Here is a 24026-nt window from a genome sequence, read left to right as displayed (position 1 = left end):
GGGGCAGGGGGCGCCCGTGTTAGGATATTAGGACCCAAACAACACTAGTAATTCTACAAGACTACTAGCCGAGTAGTGATTCTATCAAGATCACTCAAACCCACTTAATGAACGAAAGATAATAAATGCGAAAATGTAAGAATGACACAAGATATAACGTGGTTATATGCAATCGGTGTGATTGCTTTAGTCCACGGACCAACTAGAGAGTGTTTATTACTGAGAATCTGTATTTGGTGTGTTACAATTGCATACAATAAGTTCTACATATAGGAGAAAACAAGAACACCATGACAACTAGCTAGAAATCTTCATCATGATAAGTAATCATCTTGTTTACCAACTAGCCATGCTTTCCACCTTGTAATGGCATGATTACAGCCCTACACAAAAGTGCATCATCACTTTCCCCTTCGGCAAAGTTTACCCCTTTCGTGGAACCATTTTTGCAATTCCTTTGAAAGTGCCCTTTTTGATTGCAACCCCAACAAGTAACTTCACTTCTATCTTTCGATGGATGCCTCTTCTTAGACTTCTTCCTACCCTTCTTCTCACCGCGTTCAAATTTTCTACCACGGTTGTCGGTACTTAACAAAGAACCGGATGTCGATTCTCCCGAGTTTCTTCTACGAGTATCTTCACCAAGAATCAAATCCCTTATAGCTTCAAACGCTAGCTTAGTAGTTCCCGTAGAGCTACTAACCGCGGTAACCGTACCCGACCAACTTTCCGGTAATGATGAAAGCAAGATAAGTGCTTTTAGTTCATCATCAAACTTAATCTCTACCGATTCAAGTCTTGAAACGATATTATTAAATTCATTGATATGATCCGTTGCACTCGTACCTTCCTTCATCTTAGTATTAAACAATTGACGCATGAGAAATACCTTATTTGCAGCTGTAGGTTTCTCATACATGTTATAGAGTGCTTTCAAGCAAGCAAACGTCGTCTTCTCATTCACAACGTTGTATGCAACGTTCTTAGCAAGTGAAAGACGAATAGCACCCAAAGCTTGACGATCCAAAAGCGTCCAATCGGCATCGTCCATGCTTTCGGGCTTGGTCTCTAACAAGGGTTGGTGTAGCTTCTTTTGATACAAGTAATCTTCAATTTGCATCTTCCAAAAGCCAAAGTCTCTTCCATCGAATTGGTCGATTCTAAACTTCCCATCTTCCGCCATCGTTCCCTTAACGAAACCTTGTGCTCTAGATACCAGTTGTTAGGATATTAGGACCCAAACAACACTAGTAATTCTACAAGACTACTAGCCGAGTAGTGATTCTATCAAGATCACTCAAACCCACTTAATGAACGAAAGATAATAAATGCAAAAATGTAAGAACGACACAAGATATAACGTGGTTATATGCAATCGGTGTGATTGCTTTAGTCCACGGACCAACTAGAGAGTGTTTATTACTAAGAATCTATATTTGGTGTGTTACAATTGCATACAATGAGTTCTACATATAGGAGAAAACAAGAACACCATGACAACTAGCTAGGAATCTTCATCATGACAAGTAATCATCGTGTTTACCAACTAGCCATGCTTTCCACCTTGTAATGGCATGATCACAGCCCTAATTTTAGGTGTAAAGTGATTAACTTTGCACCTAAAGTGAAAGGAGGCCAAAGCATGCTCGGATGTAAAGGTTGCAACTTGCCAAATTGTTGACAGAGAGGCGATGCGCCGCATCTGAAATGTCCCATTCTTATTGATTAAAAACGTTCCATATTAATTGATTTCGTTGCGAGGTTTTGACCTCTATATGAGACGTTTTTCAAAGACTGGATTCATTTTAAAACAAACCATAACCTTTATTTCATAAATAAAGGTTTAAAAAGCTTTACGTAGATTATCAAATAATGATAATCTAAAATATCCTGTTTACACACGACCATTACATAATGGTTTACAATACAAATATGTTACATCGAAATCAGTTTCTTGAATGCAGTTTTTACATAATATCATACAAACATGGACTCCAAATCTTGTCCTTATTTTAGTATGCAACAGCGGAAGCTCTTAGTATTCACCTGAGAATAAACATGCTTTAAACGTCAACAAAAATGTTGGTGAGTTATAGGTTTAATCTATATATATCAAATCGTAACAATAGACCACAAGATTTCATATTTCAATACACATCCCATACATAGAGATAAAAATCATTCATATGGTGAACACCTGGTAACCGACATTAACAAGATGCATATATAAGAATATCCCCATCATTCCGGGACACCCTTCGGATATGATATAAATTTCGAAGTACTAAAGCATCCGGTACTTTGGATGGGGTTTATTAGGCCCAATAGATCTATCTTTAGAATTCGCGTCAATTAGGGTGTCTGTTCCCTAATTCTTAGATTATCAGACTTAATAAAAAGGGGCATATTCGATTTCGATAATTCAACCATAGAATGTAGTTTCACGTACTTGTGTCTATTTTGTAAATCATTTATAAAACCTGCATGTATTCTCATCCCAAAAATATTAGATTTTAAAAGTGGGACTATAACTCACTTTCACAGATTTTTACTTCGTCGGGAAGTAAGACTTGGCCACTGGTTGATTCACGAACCTATAACAATATGTACATATATATCAAAGTATGTTCAAAATATATTTACAACACTTTTAATATATTTTGATGTTTTAAGTTTATTAAGTCAGTTGTCCTCGTTAGTAACCTACAACTAGTTGTCCACAGTTAGATGTACAGAAATAAATCGATAAATATTATCTTGAATCAATCCACGACCCAGTGTATACGTATCTCAGTATTGATCACAACTCAAACTATATATATTTTGGAATCAACCTCAACCCTGTATAGCTAACTCCAACATTCACATATAGAGTGTCTTTGGTTGTTCCGAAATATATATAGATGTGTCGACATGATAGGTCGAAACATTGTATACGTGTCTATGGTATCTCAAGATTACATAATATACAATACAATTGATTAAGTTATGGTTGGAATAGATTTGTTACCAATTTTCGCGTAGCTAAAAGGAGAAAAATTATCCAATCTTGTTTTACCCATAACTTCTTCATTTTAAATCCGTTTTGAGTGAATCAAATTGCTATGGTTTCATATTGAACTCTATTTTATGAATCTAAACAGAAAAAGTATAGGTTTATAGTCGGAAAAATAAGTTACAAGTCGTTTTTGTAAAGGTAGTCATTTCAGTCGAAAGAACGACGTCTAGATGACCATTTTAGAAAACATACTTCCACTTTGAGTTTAACCATAATTTTTGGATATAGTTTCATGTTCATAATAAAAATCATTTTCCCAGAATAACAACTTTTAAATCAAAGTTTATCATAGTTTTTAATTAACTAACCCAAAACAGCCCGCGGTGTTACTACGACGGCGTAAATCCGGTTTTACGGTGTTTTTCGTGTTTCCAGGTTTTAAATCATTAAGTTAGCATATCATATAGATATAGAACATGTGTTTAGTTGATTTTAAAAGTCAAGTTAGAAGGATTAACTTTTATTTGCGAACAAGTTTAGAATTAACTAAACTATGTTCTAGTGATTACAAGTTTAAACCTTCGAATAAGATAGCTTTATGTGTATGAATCGAATGATGTTATGAACATCATTACTACCTCAAGTTCCTTGGATAAACCTACTGGATATGAGAAAAATAGATCTAGCTTCAAAGGATCCTTGGATGGCTTGAAAGTTCTTGAAGCAGAATCATGACACGAAAACAATTTCAAGTAAGATTTCCACTCGAAATAAGTTTGTTATAGTTATAGAAATTGAATTAAAGTTTGAATATGATTATTACCTTGTATTAGAAAGATAACCTACTGTAAGTAACAAAGGTTTCTTGATCTTGGATTATTACTTGGAATGGATTTAGAAAACTTGGAAGTAAACTTGCAATCTTGGAAGTATTCTTGATTTTATGAAACTAGAACTTTTGGAATTTATGAAGAACACTTAGAACATGAAGATAGAACTTGAGAGAGATCAATTAGATGAAGAAAATTAAATAATGAAAGTGTTTGTAGGTGTTTTTGGTCGTTGGTGTATGGATTAGATATAAAGGATATGTAATTTTGTTTTCATGTAAATAAGTCATGAATGATTACTCATATTTTTGTAATTTTATGAGATATTTCATGCTAGTTGCCAAATGATGGTTCCCACATGTGTTAGGTGACTCACATAGGCTGCTAAGAGCTGATCATTGGAGTGTATATACCAATAGTACATACATCTAAAAGCTGTGTATTGTACGAGTACGAATACGGGTGCATACGAGTAGAATTGTTGATGAAACTGAACGAGGATGTAATTGCAAGCATTTTTGTTAAGTTGAAGTATTTTGATAAGTGTCTTGAAGTCTTTCAAAAGTGTATGAATACATATTAAAACACTACATGTATATACATTTTAACTGAGTCGTTAAGTCATCGTTAGTCGTTACATGTAAATGTTGTTTTGAAACCTTTAGGTTAACGATCTTGTTGAATGTTGTTAACCCATTGTTTATTATAACAAATGAGATGTTAAATTGTTATATTATCATGATATTATGATATATAATATATCTTAGTATGATATATATATACAGTTAAATGTCGTTACAACGATAATCGTTACATATATGTCTCGTCTCGAAATCATTAAGTTAGTAGTCTTATTTTTACATATGTATTTCATTGTTAATACACTTAATAATATATTTACTTATCATTTAACATAATTAACCAAGTGTATCAATATCTTAATATGATTCATATGTACCTAGTAAGACGTTGTTATAACGATAATCGTTATATATATCGTTTTCGAGTTTCTTAAATTAATAGTCTCATTTTTATGTATATAACTCATTGTTAAAATACCTAATGAGATACATACTTATAATAAAATCATGTTAACTATATATATAACCATATATATGTCATCGTATAGTTTTTACAAGTTTTAACGTTCGTGAATCACCGGTCAACTTGGGTGGTCAATTGTCTATATGAAACCTATTTCAATTAATCAAGTCTTAACAAGTTTGATTGCTTAATATGTTGGAAACACTTAATCATGTAAATAAAAATTTCATTTAATATATATATAAACATGGAAAAGTTCGGGTCACTACAGTACCTACCCGTTAAATAAATTTCGTCCCGAAATTTTAAGCAGTTGGAGGTGTTGACGTATCTTCTGGAAATAAATGCGGGTATTTCTTCTTCATCTGATCTTCACGCTCCCAGGTGAACTCGGGTCCTCTACGAGCATTCCATTGAACCTTAACAATCGGTATCTTGTTTTGTTTAAGTCTCTTAACCTCACGATCCATTATTTCGACGGGTTCTTCAATGAATTGAAGTTTTTCATTGATTTGGATTTCGTCCAACGAAATAGTGAGATCTTCTTTAGCAAAACATTTCTTCAAATTTGAGACGTGGAAAGTGTTATGTACAGCCGCGAGTTGTTGAGGTAGCTCCAGTTGGTAAGCTACTGGTCCGACATGATCTATAATCTTGAATGGTCCATGTACCTTGGATTTAGTTTCCCCCGTTTACCAAATCGAACAACGCCTTTCCAAGGTGAAACCTTAAGCATGACCATCTCTCCAATTTCAAATTCTATATCTTTTCTTTTAATGTCAGCGTAGCTCTTTTGTCGACTTTGGGCGGTTTTCAACCGTTGTTGAATTTGGATGATCTTCTCGATAGTTTCTTGTATAATCTCCGGACCCGTAATCTGTCTATCCCCCGCTTCACTCCAACAAATCGGAGACCTGCACTTTCTACCATAAAGTGCTTCAAACGGCGCCATCTCAATGCTTGAATGGTAGTTGTTGTTGTAGGAAAATTCTGCTAACGGTAGATGTCGATCCCAACTGTTTCTGAAATCAATAACACATGCTCGTAGCATGTCTTCAAGCGTTTGTATCGTCCTTTCGCTCTGCCCATCAGTTTGTGGATGATAGGCAGTACTCATGTCTAGACGAGTTCCTAATGCTTGCTGTAATGTCTGCCAGAATCTTGAAATAAATCTGCCATCCCTATCAGAGATAATAGAGATTGGTATTCCATGTCTGGAGATGACTTCCTTCAAATACAGCGTGCTAACTTCTCCATCTTGTCATCTTCTCTTATTGGCAGGAAGTGTGCTGATTTGGTGAGACGATCAACTATTACCCAAATAGTATCATAACCACTTGCAGTCCTTGGCAATTTAGTAATGAAATCCATGGTAATGTTTTCCCATTTCCATTCCGGGATTTCAGGTTGTTGTAGTAGACCTGATGGTTTCTGATGTTCAGCTTTGACCTTATAACACGTCAAACATTCTCCTACATATTTAGCAATATCGACTTTCATACCTCGTCACCAAAAATGTTTCTTAAGATCCTTGTACATCTTCCCCGTTCCAGGATGTATTGAGTATCTGGTTTTATGAGCTTCTCTAAGTACCATTTCTCTCATATCTCCAAATTTTGGTACCCAAATTCTTTCAGCTCTATACCGGGTTCCGTCTTCCCGAATATTAAGATGCTTCTCCGATCCTTTGGGTATTTCATCCTTTAAATTTCCCTCTTTTAAAACTCCTTGTTGCGCCTCCTTTATTTGAGTAGTAAGGTTATTATGAATCATTATATTCATAGATTTTACTCGAATGGGTTCTCTGTCCTTTCTGCTCAAGGCATCGGCTACCACATTTGCCTTCCCCGGGTGGTAACGAATCTCAAAGTCGTAATCATTCAATAATTCAATCCACCTACGCTGCCTCATATTCAGTTGTTTCTGATTAAATATGTGTTGAAGACTTTTGTGGTCGGTATATATAATACTTTTGACCCCATATAAGTAGTGCCTCCAAGTCTTTAATGCAAAAACAACCGCGCCTAATTCCAAATCATGCGTCGTATAATTTTGTTCGTGAATCTTCAGTTGTCTAGACGCATAAGCAATCACCTTCGTTCGTTGCATTAATACACAACCGAGACCTGGCTTTGATGCGTCACAATAAATCACAAAATCATTATTCCCTTCAGGCAATGACAATATAGGTGCCGTAGTTAGCTTTTTTTTCAATAACTGAAACGCTTTCTCTTGTTCATCATTCCATTCAAATTTCTTCCCTTTATGCGTTAATGCAGTCAAGGGTTTTGCTATTCTGGAAAAGTCTTGGATGAACCTTCTGTAGTAACCAGCTAGTCCTAAAAACTGGCGTATGTGTTTCGGAGTTTTCGGGGTTTCCCACTTTTCAACAGTTTCTATCTTTGCCGGATCCACCTTAATACCTTCTTTGTTTACTATGTGACCGAGGAATTGAACTTCTTCCAACCAAAATGCACACTTTGAAAACTTAGCGTACAATTCTTCCTTCCTCAATACTTCTAACACCTTTCTCAAATGTTCACCGTGTTCTTGGTCATTCTTTGAGTAAATAAGTATGTCATCAATGAAAACAATGACAAACTTGTCAAGGTATGGTCCACACACTCGGTTCATAAGGTCCATGAACACAGCTGGTGCATTAGTTAAACCAAACGGCATGACCATAAACTTGTAATGACCGTAACGTGTTCTGAAAGCAGTCTTTGGAATATCATCTTCTTTCACCCGCATTTGATGATACTCGGAACGTAAATCGATCTTCGAATAAACCGACGAGCCTTGTAGTTGATCAAATAAGTCGTCAATTCTCGGCAGTGGATAACGGTTTTTGATGGTAAGTTTGTTCAACTCTCTGTAGTCAATAAACAACCTAAATGTACCATCCTTCTTCTTGACAAACAAAACAGGAGCTCCCCATGGTGATGTGCTTGGTCGAATGAAACCACGTTCTAATAGTTCTTACAGTTGCCTTTGCAGTTCTTTCATCTCGATGGGTGCGAGTCTATAAGGAGCATGAGCTATTGGTGAAGCTCCTGGTATAAGATCTATTTGAAATTCAACAGATCGATGTGGAGGTAGTCCCGGTAATTCTTTCGGAAATACATCGGGAAATTCTTTTGCGACGAGAACATCATTGATGCTCTTTTCTTCAGTTTGTACTTTCTTGACGTGTGCTAGAACAGCATAGCAACCTTTTCTTATTAGTTTTTGTGCCTTCAAATTACTAATAAGATGTAGCTTCATGTTGCCCTTTTCTCCGTACACCATTAAGGGTTCTCCTTCTTCTCGTACAATGCGAATTGTATTTTTATAACATACGATCTCTGCTTTCACCTTCTTCAGCTAGTTCATGCCAACTATTACATCAAAACTCCCTAACTCTACTGGTATCAAATCAATCTTAAATATTTCGCTACCCAGTTTAATTTCTCGATTCCGGCATATATTATCTGCTGAAATTAATTTACCGTTTGCTAATTCGAGTAAAAATTTACTATCCAATGGCGTCAATGGACAACTTAATTTAGCACAAAAATCTCTACTCATATAGCTTCTATCCGCACCCGAATCAAATAAAACGTAAGCAGATTTATTGTCAATAAGAAACGTACCCGTAACAAGCTCCGGGTATTCCTGTGCCTCTGCCGCATTAATATTGAAAACTCTTCCGCGGCCTTGTCCATTCGTGTTCTCCTGGTTCGGGCAATTTCTAATAATGTGACCCGATTTTCCACATTTATAACAAACTACATTGGCATAACTTGCTCCGACACTACTTGCTCCGCCATTACTCGTTCCGACACCATTTGTTCCTTTCGTTCTGTTAACCCCTGGTCCGTAGACCTCACACTTCGCCGCGCTATGACCATTTCTTTTACACTTGTTGCAAAATTTGGTGCAGAACCCCGAGTGATACTTTTCACACCTTTGGCATAGCTGCTTCTGATTGTTGTTGTTGTTGCGGTTATTATTGTTGTTGGGATGATTGTTGTAGTTGCTGTTGTTGTTGTTGTTGTTGTTGTTGTTGGGCCGTTTTTTGTAGTTGCGATTGATGTTGCGATTGTTGGGATAATTGTTGCGATTGTTGTTGTAATTGCTGTTGTTGTTGTATTGGTGATTCTTATCACCGTTTTCCTCCCACTTTCTTTTGACTTGCTTCACATTGGCCTCTTCAGCAGTCTGTTCTTTAATTCTTTCTTCAATCTGGTTCACTAGTTTGTGAGCCATTCTACATGCCTGTTGTATGGAGGTGGGCTCGTGTGAACTTATATCTTCTTGGATTCTTTCCGGTAATCCTTTCACAAACGCGTCGATCTTCTCTTCCTTATCTTCGAATGCTCCCGGACACAATAGGCACAATTCTGTGAATCGTCTTTCGTACGTGGTAATATCAAATCCTTGGGTTCGTAACCCTCTAAGTTCTGTCTTGAGCTTATTGACCTCGGTTCTGGGACGGTACTTCTCGTTCATCAAGTGCTTGAATGCTGACCACGGTAGTGCGTACGCATCGTCTTATCCCACTTGCTCTAGATAGGTATTCCACCATGTTAACGCAGAACCTGTGAAGGTATGCGTAGCGTACTTCACTTTGTCCTCTTCAGTACACTTACTTATGGCAAACACCGATTCGACCTTCTCGGTCCACCATTTCAATCCGATCGGTCCTTCGGTTCCAAAAAATTCCAAAGGTTTGCAGGCAGTGAATTCTTTGTAGGTGCATCCTACACGATTTCCTGTACTGCTAGATCCAAGATTATTGTTGGTATGTAGCGCAGCCTGTACTGCGGCTATGTTTGAAGCTAGAAAAGTACGGAATTCCTCTTCATTCATATTCACGGTGTGTCGAGTAGTCGGTGCCATTTCCTTCAAAATAGTCAAATGGAACAAGTTAATCATACAGAATATTAAGAGTAGTTAATAGTATTTCGTAGCATAATATGAACTCATTTATAAAAGCTTTTTCTTCATATTAGCGTTTTATAAGTTTAAATTCGGGTAGTACCTACCCGTTAAGTTCATACTTAGTAGCTAATATACAATTCAACTACTACAATTCTATATGAAAAACTGATTATAATAATATTTCGCGTTCAAACTTTTACACAATATTTTACAAACTTACAATACCGCTTATTTTACATATAGCATGAAATATAGCACACAATAAATTTGATACAAGATGGTTGTGAAGATAATTCTAGCTAGTACACAAGTCGTTCAGCAAAGGCAATAAAGACACGTAATTCATACGTCCAGAAACAAGTCATGCATGTGACGACCCGGAAATTTCTGACTAAATTTAAACTTTATCTTTATATTATTATGACACGATAAGCAATGTTTGTTAAGTTAAATCTCAAGGAATTTAAACTATGTTTATACATTCATTTAAACCTTGACCAAATTCCATTGATTCACGAACCATTAAATGAACATATATGAATATGTATGTATATGTGTATATGTTATAAATTGAAAATGTCAACAAAGTATTTAAACGTATAACGCTTTATATGAACGTATTTGTTTCAATATGATTATCGACGAAATTAAAAAAATATATATTAAATGATTGAATTATCAGAAACATTGAATTATGATTACAAGTCTCTGTTGAGAGGTCCACTATGACTATTCCTCTTAACGGTATTCGGAATAATTTGTAAAGCTATTTATAAATAAAAATAAAAAGTGTCATTTACGAAAGTTAGACAAAAGCTAGTGGAGAATTGGTTTCCATAATATTCTATTAATCTATTTTCAAACGTACAAAAACGTTTTCAGTTTAAAAAGAACTTTATTATTAAAATATATATAACTTTTATAAATATCTAGAATCACTTTTGACAACTCATTACTTAACCAGTATAATAAATATAACGATATTTATATTTTATTTCATTAAATATATATATAACGATTTAAATTAATATTATATATATTTATACGCGTATTATACATACATAGTTTTTATACTTTTACTATACTTTAACTTTACTTTTACTTTACTTTTACTTTACTTTAACTTTAATAATTCACTTTAATAATTCATACTTTAATAATTCACTTTAACAATTCACTTTAATAATTCATACTTTAATAATTCACTTTAATAATTCATACTTTAATAATTCACTTTAATAATTCATACTTTAATAATTCACTTTAATAATTCAAAAATCTATTATAAATAGAATTCAATAGGTTTCAATATTTCATAAAAACTTGAAAATATATTTCTCTAAACTCTCTCAATCGATTTATATATATATATATATATATATATATATATATATATATATATATATATATATATATATATATATATGTATGTATATATATATATATATATTTGCTCTGTATTATTTCAAGATATTATTAGTATACATAAAATATTACGACGGAGTGCTGTCCGAGTGATTTCAAAATAGTTTTTTTGAATGACTCGAAGCTAAGGAAATTATGGGTTATAGCTATGGAGGTGATGGGTATGGTTCATGGGTATGCTCATGAGGTCAATCTAGTGTTTATCATCTCCGTTGCGTCTACGTACTTTCCTGCAATATTGAATCTCAATATTGATACGTTCGTGAATCCGAGGCCAACCTTGCACTTGTTAAATGACGTTATATGTATTTTTACTACGAAATACAGTATTGTGAGTTTCATTTGCTCCCGTTTATATATATTTTTGGGACTGAGAATACATGTGCTGTTTTTATAAATGTTTTACGAAATAGGCACAAGTACTAAAACTAATTCTACGTGGGTTTAAACCAGAAATATACCCTTAGCTTGGTAACATTAAACTACTTGTCTATGTACGGTAGGCGCGAATCCTAAAGATAGATCTATTGGGCCTGACAAACCCCATCCTGACTATGGGATGCTTTAGTACTTCGAGGTTATTTTAAACACACCTGATCTGGTGTACTTCAGAGGGTAAAAGATGAACGTTAAGGCTTGTTACCGGGTGCCTACAACTTATAGAATACTTTTATACACTTGCGAGTGTACATATATTTATAAACGGAAATCTTGTGGTCTATTAATATATTGAAATGATTGTTATGATAAACCTATGAACTCACCAACCTTTTGGTTGACACTTTAAAGCATGTTTATTCTCAGGTATTAAAGAAATCTTCCGCTGTGCATTAGCTCATTTTAAGGATATTACTTGAAGTCATTCATGGCATATTTTGAAAGACGTTGCATTCAAGTCATTGAGTTCATCAAGATTATTATAAAGCCAATTATAGTTGGATGTATTATGAAATGGTGTGCATGCCGTCAACTTTCGTTGTAAAGAAAGTTTGTCTTTTAAAAACGAATGCAATGTTTGTAAAATGTATCATATAGAGGTCAAATACCTCGCGATGTAATCAACTATTGTGAATCGTTTATAATGTATATGAACAGGTCCTTTCAGTTGGTATCAGAGCGGTGGTCTTAGTGAACCAGGTCTGCATTAGTGTGTCTAACTGATAGTCGTTAGGATGCATTAATGAGCCTAGACTTCGACCGTGTCTGCATGTCAAAAGTTTTGTTTATCATTTTTGTCGGAAATTGCCTGCTTATCATTCTTAGTCTAGACACGTCTTACTGCATTGATTGCATGAATAGTGTATAGACAAAATTCATATCTTAGCGTATCTGCTAATCCATATCTTAGCGTATCTGTTACTGTAAACTTTGCCTGACATATCCCGTAATTTCCTCCGTAATCTACGAAATCTTTTGCGCTATATATATATAGATATTCTATGTAATTAGAATACCACCCGATAGCCGAAAAATCATTTCATATCGAAAAATTCTTTATTCAATCGAACGAAATGGAATTCGTCATTAGTTCAAGTCCCTCGAATTCCGATATGGAATCCCACTCAAGCTCCGAAAGCAGTGTGACCGGAATGGATCAACCAATTAGCCATCATCTATTATGAATGAATTGGGGATAGGTTCGTAGCCTCCTCAATAATTGGAGACAAGAAGAAGGTGATCCCTTCCATCCACCACATTGCCCTCTTGGCGATGAACCTGAAACACTTACCGGCGAACCGGTCCGAAACACCATTTTCTCTCTCATTTTCAGAGTATCTCGTCCCGATTATATACTACATCAAATTCTAGATTTTATTTATCCACTCGTCCGAACCGACAATCACCCCGGTGTAATAGAAGAAGTCAACGAGCTTCGCGCTCGGGTAGTGGCTTTGGAGAATATGGTGCAAAGGTTACAAATACCAGCAGCAGCACCGACAGCATAACCAGTACCACCATCAACAACATCAACAGTACCATTACCACCACCAACAACAACCGCATCGCAAACCTCAACTTCACAATCTGTCCCACGAGCATCGACGTCGTACGCCATGTAGATACCAAGGAATACCACAACGATTAAGTATTGATTCATAACTTCATTGGGGAAACATTCTACGGCGATTATGTAATTTCTAAAGTTTAGAAATTATCTATCCTAGCCTTAACCATAAATCAAATGAGTTTAATTTAATATTAACTCATTAAATCTATATTACATCTGAAGAAAATATGCACATATATATTTTCATAAAGACTGTAATAAAATTCTGTTGTACAAAATATTAATTGTGAAATTTTTTTTAACGGGTAGGTAATACCCGAGAGATATATAAATTCACAATTAATATATTACATTTTTCGAATCTGATTAAGCAAATCATCAACTATACTCCCAAAATCTCACAACAATATACATTCTTGTATAGAAATCAAAACAACCATTCTCACCCAAATTTGATTACGCATTCTGATTTTGACAAATCAAAATCCAAGTCATGATTTAACAGAAGACATCACTCTTAGATTCCTACATCTTTCAAAGCTATACTTTGACTTCAAAACCGTGTTAGAACATCATATGTATATTAACGATTACAAACTGTGTTCAAACTCTCTGAAGTTTTCGAAGACACTTCAAACAATGAACAATCGAGATGATGATCCAACCACATATTACCCACATTTATGTACCTAAAAAGCTCTCGAAGCCAAAGTCATAGTTCGACGCGTATCCGTGTCAGACCCTTTGGCATTTATTAGCTAAAATGACTTTTCAATTCCTTTTCAAAGTAGACAGTTTTGTCACAGCTCCAGCAAGTCAACTTCGACTTTTCAGTCGGACTAGTCTTATTATAACCTCGATAGATACGTTGCCCTTTCGTCATCATTACTGGGGACCTTTCATATCTCGCCACCTTAGCAATAAACTTACCAACAACTTCAATTATCTTTGACTTTTTGAAAAATCATTATATTTATTGAAATCACATCATTTACTCATTCGCATCTTGTAACGAGAATTGTCATACGAATCATCGAAAAACAGTAACCAGTATTTTGAAATCTCGCAGCATGTCTACGCCAACAGTTATATGTGTACGTAAAACGTCTATCTCCTGGACTTACATACTTTGAATGTGAAGTTCTGAAAAATATTTTGAACTGCAAACTAGTTCTTGAAATGCTGACGAAGCATCAAAAACTGTAAACGATCTTAACAGTAAAAAGTTTAATGACAAAGAATAGTAAGGTGGTAAAGCTGAGAAAAAGAGAAGGTTTGGAACTGGAAAACAGATTGAACAGACTATGAAGGAGGCTGTGGACAAATCACAAAGACTAAATCTGCCTTCAAAGAATCCAAATGATTCAGTGCCTGCTAAAGTCATTAACGAATACCTTACTCTTTATTCTAAACCTTTACAGACAAATCTTCATCATCATCCATCAATATTAGAAATTCTAAGATATTATCATATCTTTCATTATAAATATCCGCGATATTTCTGAAGATATTTTCACAACTAATCTTATCTGAAGTCATTTATCTCTTTGCGCTATCAGTGTTACATCATATAAGAAACTATTAGTTTCTATATTCTATAAACTTTCGAGTTTAAATTATGAATGTTTTGAAGTAGTGTTGGGAACTGAAGCATGAGTTAGTATAATATAATGACACTTGATCAACGTGATTATATTACAGTAAGTCATGCTGAGTTTCTAATGGGACATGACGATTCACAGACCATGCCGTCATCATGTTCCATGTTACACGAATCTTGTATTCTATTTAATCTCTAAAAATATCAAGAATATATTTTCTTGATGATTCGGTCTTTTCAGGGTATTCTGGTAAATTAACAAATCAAGATCGTGCCATTACCATTTCCTTCTTAGAACATTAACTATGTTCATTCTGAAATTCATATCTGCGAATACTGGACCATTACAAATGTTGCTTAATCGCAAGAAGAAGAAACGAAAGGACAAAACTCCAAAATAGAAATTGGAGTATAAATCATAGCAAATAGAAGAGAGCATTAACTGTGGATGACAATGATTATAGAAGAAGCAAGGACTTTGAAATATAAGGGAAGATATAAAACCCAACAACAACCCAGAAATCACAAACCGTATATATCAATGCATATAGCAATATAAAGACATGGGAGAACTAAAAACACTATAAAACCGAGAGTATATTAGAAGTAAATAGATTCTTCCGGAGGCATATGAAAAAGAAGAACGACATATATGAAAGTGAGGAGTATATCGAGAATCAGTACTGGATGAAGCATATTGACAAATACTTTAAAATATGAGTTGAGGGAGAAAGAATAGAAGGTGTGAGTTGTAAGAAAATGAAGGAGGTGGATTTATAGTGAAATACCCAGCAGAGAAATCAAGATGAATTATCGTATTAATTCGAAGAGAATCATAATCTCCTTAATCACCGAAGCATCAAATCCAACATAGATTACAAAGATTTTCTTTAAATTCGGAGATCAATTGTGATGACATGAAAAGATATGACGAATCACTATAATCTTATTTCCTTCATTTAAGATAACTTCCCTCATACGCTTTGAATAATCGAATTATTTTATTCATACTTCTTAGACATGATAAAACTTCATAATCGTCATAATAACATTCTCATTGTTAGCCATAACAACCTCTATCAAATTTCGGGGACGAAATTTCTTTAACGGGTAGGTACTGTGACGACCCGGAAATTTCTGACTAAATTTAAACTTTATCTTTATATTATTCTGACACGATAAGCAATGTTTGTTAAGTTAAATCTCAAGGATTTTAAACTATGTTTATACATTAATTTAAACCTTGACCAAATTCCATTGATTCACGAACCATTAAATGAACATATATGAATATGTATGTATATGTGTATATGTTATAAATTGAAAATGTCAACAAAGTATTTAAACGTATAACGCTTTATATGAACGTATTTGTTTCAATATGATTATCGACGAAATTAAAAAATATATATATATATTAAATGATTGAATTATCAGAAACATTGAATTATGATTACAAGTCTCTGTTGAGAGGTCCACTATGATTTGAGAAAATCTATTCCTCTTAACGGTATTCGGAATAATTTGTAAAGCTATTTATAAATAAAAATAAAAAGTGTCATTTACGAAAGTTAGACAAAAGCTAGTGGAGAATTGGTTTCCATAATATTCTATTAAACTATTTTCAAACGTACAAAAACGTTTTCAGTTTAAAAAGAACTTTATTATTAAAATATATATAACTTTTATAAATATCTAGAATCACTTTTGACAACTCATTACTTAACCAGTATAATAAATATAACGATATTTATATTTTATTTCATTAAATATATATATATAACGATTTAAATTAATATCATATATATTTATACGCGTATTATACATACATAGTTTTTATACTTTTACTATACTTTAACTTTACCTTTACTTTACTTTTACTTTACTTTTACTTTACTTTAACTTTAATAATTCACTTTAATAATTCATACTTTAATAATTCACTTTAACAATTCACTTTAATAATTCATACTTTAATAATTCACTTTAATAATTCATACTTTAATAATTCACTTTAATAATTCATACTTTAATAATTCACTTTAATAATTCAAAAATCTATTATAAATAGAATTCAATAGGTTTCAATATTTCATAAAAACTTGAAAATATATTTCTCTAAACTCTCTCAATCGATTTATATATATATATATATATATATATATATATATATATATATATATATATATATATATATATATATATATATATATATATATATATATATATATTTGCTCTGTATTATTTCAAGATATTATTAGTATACATAAAATATTACGACGGAGTGCTGTCCGAGTGATTTCAAAATAGTTTTTTTGAATGACTCGAAGCTAAGGAAATTATGGGTTATAGCTATGGAGGTGATGGGTATGGTTCATGGGTATGCTCGTGAGGTCAATCTAGTGTTTATCAACTCCGTTGCGTCTACGTACTTTCCTGCAATATTGAATCTCAATATTGATACGTTCGTGAATCCGAGGCCAACCTTGCACTTGTTAAATGACGTTATATGTATTTTTACTACGAAATACAGTATTGTGAGTTTCATTTACTCCCTTTTATATATATTTTTGGGACTGAGAATACATGCGCGGTTTTTATAAATGTTTTACGAAATAGGCACAAGTACTAAAACTAATTCTACGTGGGTTTAAACCAGAAATATACCCTTAGCTTGGTAACATTAAACTACTTGTCTATGTACGGTAGGCGCGAATCCTAAAGATAGATCTATTGGGCCTGTGTAACACCCCGTTTTTCCCCGTACATGATTTATAAGTGTATTGTGTATGTACGATAGGCGTATGAAGGGTTCGGGACATGTTCGGGTGTTAAAGTCTTATACGCGAGAGCAGGGCTCAGGTCGAGCTTTGTGTCGCGGCGCGACAAAGGAGGCCGCGGCGCGGCAATGAACTAAAGTTGAGATCAGAAGTACGACAAAGAATGATCCCAGACCCAGCTATAGGTCGCGGCGCGACAAAGAGGGCCGCGGCGCGGCGTTTCGAAGAAATCCAGACCAGAAGTTCGTTTAAAAGTGATCCCAGTTCAAGGCAATCGTCGCGGCGCGACGAATTAGGCCGCGGCGCCGCAAATGGTGCGAACTGGCACCAGATTCTTGTAAATTTAAATGAAGTTCAAGGGCAAATTGGTCATTTCACGATTGAGCCAGATGGGGATCTAAAATCTGGTCCACCCATTTCATTTCTTATTTTCTTTTTCCTTTTCTTTCATTTTCTCTCAAGAAACTCAAATACCCCAAGTGTTTCAAGTGGGATTTTGGAAAGGAAGAAGTGGGTTTTGATCTTTGACGTAGTTGACAAGTGTGTTCTCCTCGTTCTTAGCTACACGGTGATACTAGTGGTAAGCTCTAACTCCGAAATTCATTTTCGTGTTCATCATTCAAGTTTAGGGCTTTTGATTGTATGATTCATAGGTGAAACCCATTTAGTTGTTAAATGAAGGTTAACACCAAGATTCGGGTTTATTGTTGTTAATGTCGGGTTTTGGGTTTGGTGTGCAAGTTTATGCTTGTAAGACTTGTAAAATATGGTGTTAGAACATAATCACTAGTTGATTGTGATTATGGGTGTTTTGGGCGAGATTTGACTTAGTCAAATTGGAAGTAAGTGCAAATGGGTTAATATTGCACTTATTGGTGTTTTGGGTATAAGCTAGAATGTTTAGCTTATTTGTTTGTAAATTACTTAGGTGATTTGCATTTGGACGATTTGGAGCTCAAGCGGGATTGCTTTTCAAGTAATCGAAGTGAGTGGAATATTTATACGCCTATGTATATAATTTGGTTGCTTGCGTGCGACGTGGTAAGTGACATCCGTTAGGATTCACTTTTCGTGGACCACATTTGAGTTGGGAAAATAGAGTGAGTGATATCCGTGTGGATAGCTCTTCGTTGGCTATATTCGTTTTGTGTATGTGGCGAGTGATAAATGTTTGACCTATCGCTCTTTGTCGGCCACGTGTGTATGTGTGTGTTTGGAATGTGGGGAGTGATTTCCGTAAGGAATGACTCTTTGTCGACCACAAATGGAGGTGAGGCATGTGACGAGTGATAAATGTTTGACCTACCGCTCTTCGTCGGTTACATGTTAGTATTGGTTATGTAGCGAGTGATTAATGTTTGATCTATCACTCTTCGTCGGCTACATGTGTGCGTTTGGATATGTGACGAGTGGTTAATGTTTGACCTATCACTCTTCGTCGGTCACATGTGTATATTTTGTTTTGTGGCGAGTGATTAACGTTTGACCTATCGCTCTTCGTCGGCCACATGTGTGTATGGGTAAGTGGTGAGTGTTATCCGTTTAGGGATTCGCTCTTCGTTGGCCACTTATCGTGGGATGGTAAGCGGTTTCGCTTTTCGTCGACCATCCTTGTGATTGAGGTAAGTGTTAACGTTTCGGTTGCACTTTTCGTCGGCCTCATGGTGCGTAGTGGTGAGTGGTTAACGTATTTGACCTACCGCTCTTCGTCGACCACGTACGTGTTGCGATGGGTGGTGAGTGGTTAACGTATTTGACCTACCGCTCTTCGTCGGCCACCATCGAGTCGAATGTCGACATTGTGTATATTGGGTTGTGTATGTTCTACTAGCATTGTACGTATGATTATTCGTGTATTCGTTTATTCGTTTATTGTGGTATGCTAATGATATTGTGTTGTTGTGTAGGTGTATGCAAGTAATTGGATTATGTATGTATGCGTATAAGTATTGCATTCACTAAGCATTAGCTTACCCTCTCGTTGTTTACATTTTTATAGGTTCGCATGCTTGGCGGCTCGGGTAAGCTTGGGGATTAGAGATCTTGGCTAGGTTGCTTTAGAAGATCTTGCTTTTGGACTCGATTAGGATTTGGGTAGCATAGTCCCAAATCACCATGCTCGGGTTATGTTTTAAATAACATATTATTGTATTAAGGAGTTTAAATTATTAATGTATGTTTTAAGTTCGTTGAACTTACTTCGGTAACAAATATGTTTTGGAAATTGTGTATTGGGACCTAAAGTATTATTTAACGCGTATTAAAAGGAAAAATTTTTATGGGCCGGTTTTAATACGGGTTGGGTTGTTTCAAGTGGTATCAGAGCATGGTCTAAGGGATTTAGGTGACTTGAGATAGGCGCCTAGACTTAGACTTTTTGTGTGTGCTATTATGCGGGACTTGTAGGATTACGGGTCGGTTCGGGTTTTAGTTAGTGCCTCAGAGAATAGGTGAACTAACTATGTATTGATTATGTTGTTACTAATCATGTTGTTTTGTGTTGAACGTCTAGCGAGATAGTTGTTGTATTCATGGGCTCGGCATGACGTGTGAGCGTAATAATGCTTCGCGACCATTATTACGGTTGCAAGCCAAGTCAAGTAAGTGATGTATAACAAGTATTGAACCAGATGGGATGTGCGAACGGTGGCGTATTTACTTGATTGTGATTAGTGTTCGCGACGGTGTATATAATTTATTCGTGTTGCGTTCCTAACCGAGTTCATTTCTTAGAATGAAGACGAGGAACGGACATGATAATGGTGATCAAGGCGAGGACTCCGAGTTCACGGCTAAGGTTGAGGCCATCTTTGAACGTCACAAAGCGGGGTTTCTAGAGGACGTTAAAAAGATGTTCTTAGATACGATTGACGAGCAAGTAGTCAATCTAGTCAAGGAACAAGTTAAGATTGTTCTTCACGAAGATAATATGGTAAGGCGCGACTTCTACTACAAAAACTTCAAGGATGCTCAACCTCCCACTTTCGAGGGTGAGCGAGATCCACTTAAGAGTGCTCGATGGATCTCCGATATGGAGGGGGCCTTTCGTACTAGTGAGTGCCCTCTCGATAAGAAGACGAGGTATGGTAGTAGTATGCTAAGGGGTGACGCCAAGTTGTGGTGGGATGCCAAAATTCAACTCTATGGTGAGGAACAATGTATGGAGTTCAATTGGGACGAGTTCAAAGCGGAATTTTTCAAGGAGTACCGAACTTCGGCCGATCTTTCTAAGCTTAAAGACGAGTTGCGTGCTTTGAGGCAAGGGTCAATGGATTTAAACACTCTCAAATCCGTATTCTTATCAAAGACCCAATTTTGCCCGGAGTATGTCGGTAATGACAAAATGTTGAAGGAAGACTTCTATCGAATCTTGAACGATAGTTATCAAGAGAAGATTAGCGTAAACGTGGTGAAAACTTTTGACGAGTTGTTTGACATGGCGAAAGGTTTTGAGACGCTTGTCCTAAAGAAGAGTGGTTCCGATGTTAGTAAGCGGAAGTCCGAGACTACGATGCATTCGAACAAGAAAAGTAAGAGTACTTCCGAGGGCGGTGTAGTGACCCGAACTTTTCCATATTTATATATATTAATTGAGATTGATATTTACATGATTAAATGTTTCCAACATGTTAAGCAATCAAACTTGTTAAGACTTGATTAATTGAAATATGTTTCATATAGACAATTGACCACCCAAGTTGACCGGTGATTCACGAACGTTAAAACTTGTAAAAACTATACGATGACATATATATGGTTATATATATAGTTAACATGTTTTTATTATAAGTATGTATCTCATTAGGTATTTTAACAATGAGTTATATACATAAAAATGAGACTATTAATTTAAGAAACTCGAAAACGATATATATAACGATTATCGTTATAACAACGTCTTACTAGGTACATATGAATCATATTAAGATATTTATACACTTGGTTAATTATGTTAAATGATAAGTAAATATATTATTAAGTGTATTAACAATGAAATACATATGTAAAAATAAGACTACTAACTTAATGATTTCGAAACGAGACATATATGTAACGATTATCGTTGTAACGACATTTAACTGTATATACATCATACTGAGATATATTATATATCATAATATCATGATAATATAACAATTTAACATCTCATTTGTTATAATAAACAATGGGTTAACAACATTCAACAAGATCGTTAACCTAAAGGTTTCAAAACAACATTTACATGTAACGACTAACGATGACTTAACGACTCAGTTAAAATGAATATACATGTAGTGTTTTAATATGTATTCATACACTTTTGAAAGACTTCAAGACACTTATAAAAATACTTCTACTTAACAAAAATGCTTACAATTACATCCTCGTTCAGTTTCATCAACAATTCTACTCGTATGCACCCGTATTCGTACTCGTACAATACACAGCTTTTAGATGTATGTACTATTGGTATATACACTCCAATGATCAGCTCTTAGCAGCCCATGTGAGTCACCTAACACATGTGGGAACCATCATTTGGCAACTAGCATGAAATATCTCATAAAATTACAAAAATATGAGTAATCATTCATGACTTATTTACATGAAAACAAAATTACATATCCTTTATATCTAATCCATACACCAACGACCAAAAACACCTACAAACACTTTCATTCTTCAATTTTCTTCATCTAATTGATCTCTCTCAAGTTCTATCTTCAAGTTCTAAGTGTTCTTCATATATTTTACAAGTTCTAGTTACATAAAATCAAGAATACTTTCAAGTTTGCTAGCTCACTTCCAATCTTGTAAGGTGATCATCCAACCTCAAGAAATCTTTGTTTCTTACAGTAGGTTATCATTCTAATACAAGGTAATAATCATATTCAAACTTTGGTTCAATTTCTATAACTATAACAATCTTATTTCAAGTGATGATCTTACTTGAACTTGTTTTCGTGTCATGATTCTGCTTCAAGAACTTCGAGCCATCCAAGGATCCGTTGAAGCTAGATCCATTTTTCTCTTTTCCAGTAGGTTTATCCAAGGAACTTAAGGTAGTAATGATGTTCATAACATCATTCGATTCATACATATAAAGCTATCTTATTCGAAGGTTTAAACTTGTAATCACTAGAACATAGTTTAGTTAATTCTAAACTTGTTCGCAAACAAAAGTTAATCCTTCTAACTTGACTTTTAAAATCAACTAAACACATGTTCTATATCTATATTATATGCTAACTTAATGATTTAAAACCTGGAAACACGAAAAACACCGTAAAACCGGATTTACGCCGTCGTAGTAACACCGCGGGCTGTTTTGGGTTAGTTAATTAAAAACTATGATAAACTTTGATTTAAAAGTTGTTATTCTGAGAAAATGATTTTTATTATGAACATGAAACTATATCCAAAAATTATGATTAAACTCAAAGTGGAAGTATGTTTTCTAAAATGGTCATCTAGACGTCGTTCTTTCGACTGAAAAGACTACCTTTACAAAAACGACTTGTAACTTATTTTTCCGACTATAAACCTATACTTTTCTGTTTAGATTCATAAAATAGAGTTCAATATGAAACCATAGCAATTTGATTCACTCAAAACGGATTTAAAATGAAGAAGTTATGGGTAAAACAAGATTGGATAATTTTTCTCATTTTAGCTACGTGAAAATTGGTAACAAATCTATTCCAACCATAACTTAATCAACTTGTATTGTATATTATGTAATCTTGAGATACCATAGACACGTATACAATGTTTCGACCTATCATGTCGACACATCTATATATATTTCGGAACAACCATAGACACTCTATATGTGAATGTTGGAGTTAGCTATACAGGGTTGAGGTTGATTCCAAAATATATATAGTTTGAGTTGTGATCAATACTGAGATACGTATACACTGGGTCGTGGATTGATTCAAGATAATAGTTATCGATTTATTTCTGTACATCTAACTGTGGACAACTAGTTGTAGGTTACTAACGAGGACAGCTGACTTAATAAACTTAAAACATCAAAATATATTAAAAGTGTTGTAAATATATTTTGAACATACTTTGATATATATGTATATATTGTTATAGGTTCGTGAATCAACCAGTGGCCAAGTCTTACTTCCCGACGAAGTAAAAATCTGTGAAAGTGAGTTATAGTCCCACTTTTAAAATCTAATATTTTTGGGATGAGAATACATGCAGGTTTTATAAATGATTTACAAAATAGACACAAGTGCGTGAAACTACATTCTATGGTTGAATTATCGAAATCGAATATGCCCCTTTTTATTAAGTCTGGTAATCTAAGAATTAGGGAACAGACACCCTAATTGACGCGAATCCTAAAGATAGATCTATTGGGCCTAACAAACCCCATCCAAAGTACCGGATTCTTTAGTACTTCGAAATTTATATCATATCC

The sequence above is a fragment of the Rutidosis leptorrhynchoides genome, chromosome 4 (genome assembly GCF_046630445.1).
Source record: "Rutidosis leptorrhynchoides isolate AG116_Rl617_1_P2 chromosome 4, CSIRO_AGI_Rlap_v1, whole genome shotgun sequence".
Taxonomy (NCBI): Eukaryota; Viridiplantae; Streptophyta; class Magnoliopsida; order Asterales; family Asteraceae; genus Rutidosis; species Rutidosis leptorrhynchoides.
Note: the sequence above shows the minus strand (reverse complement) of the source record.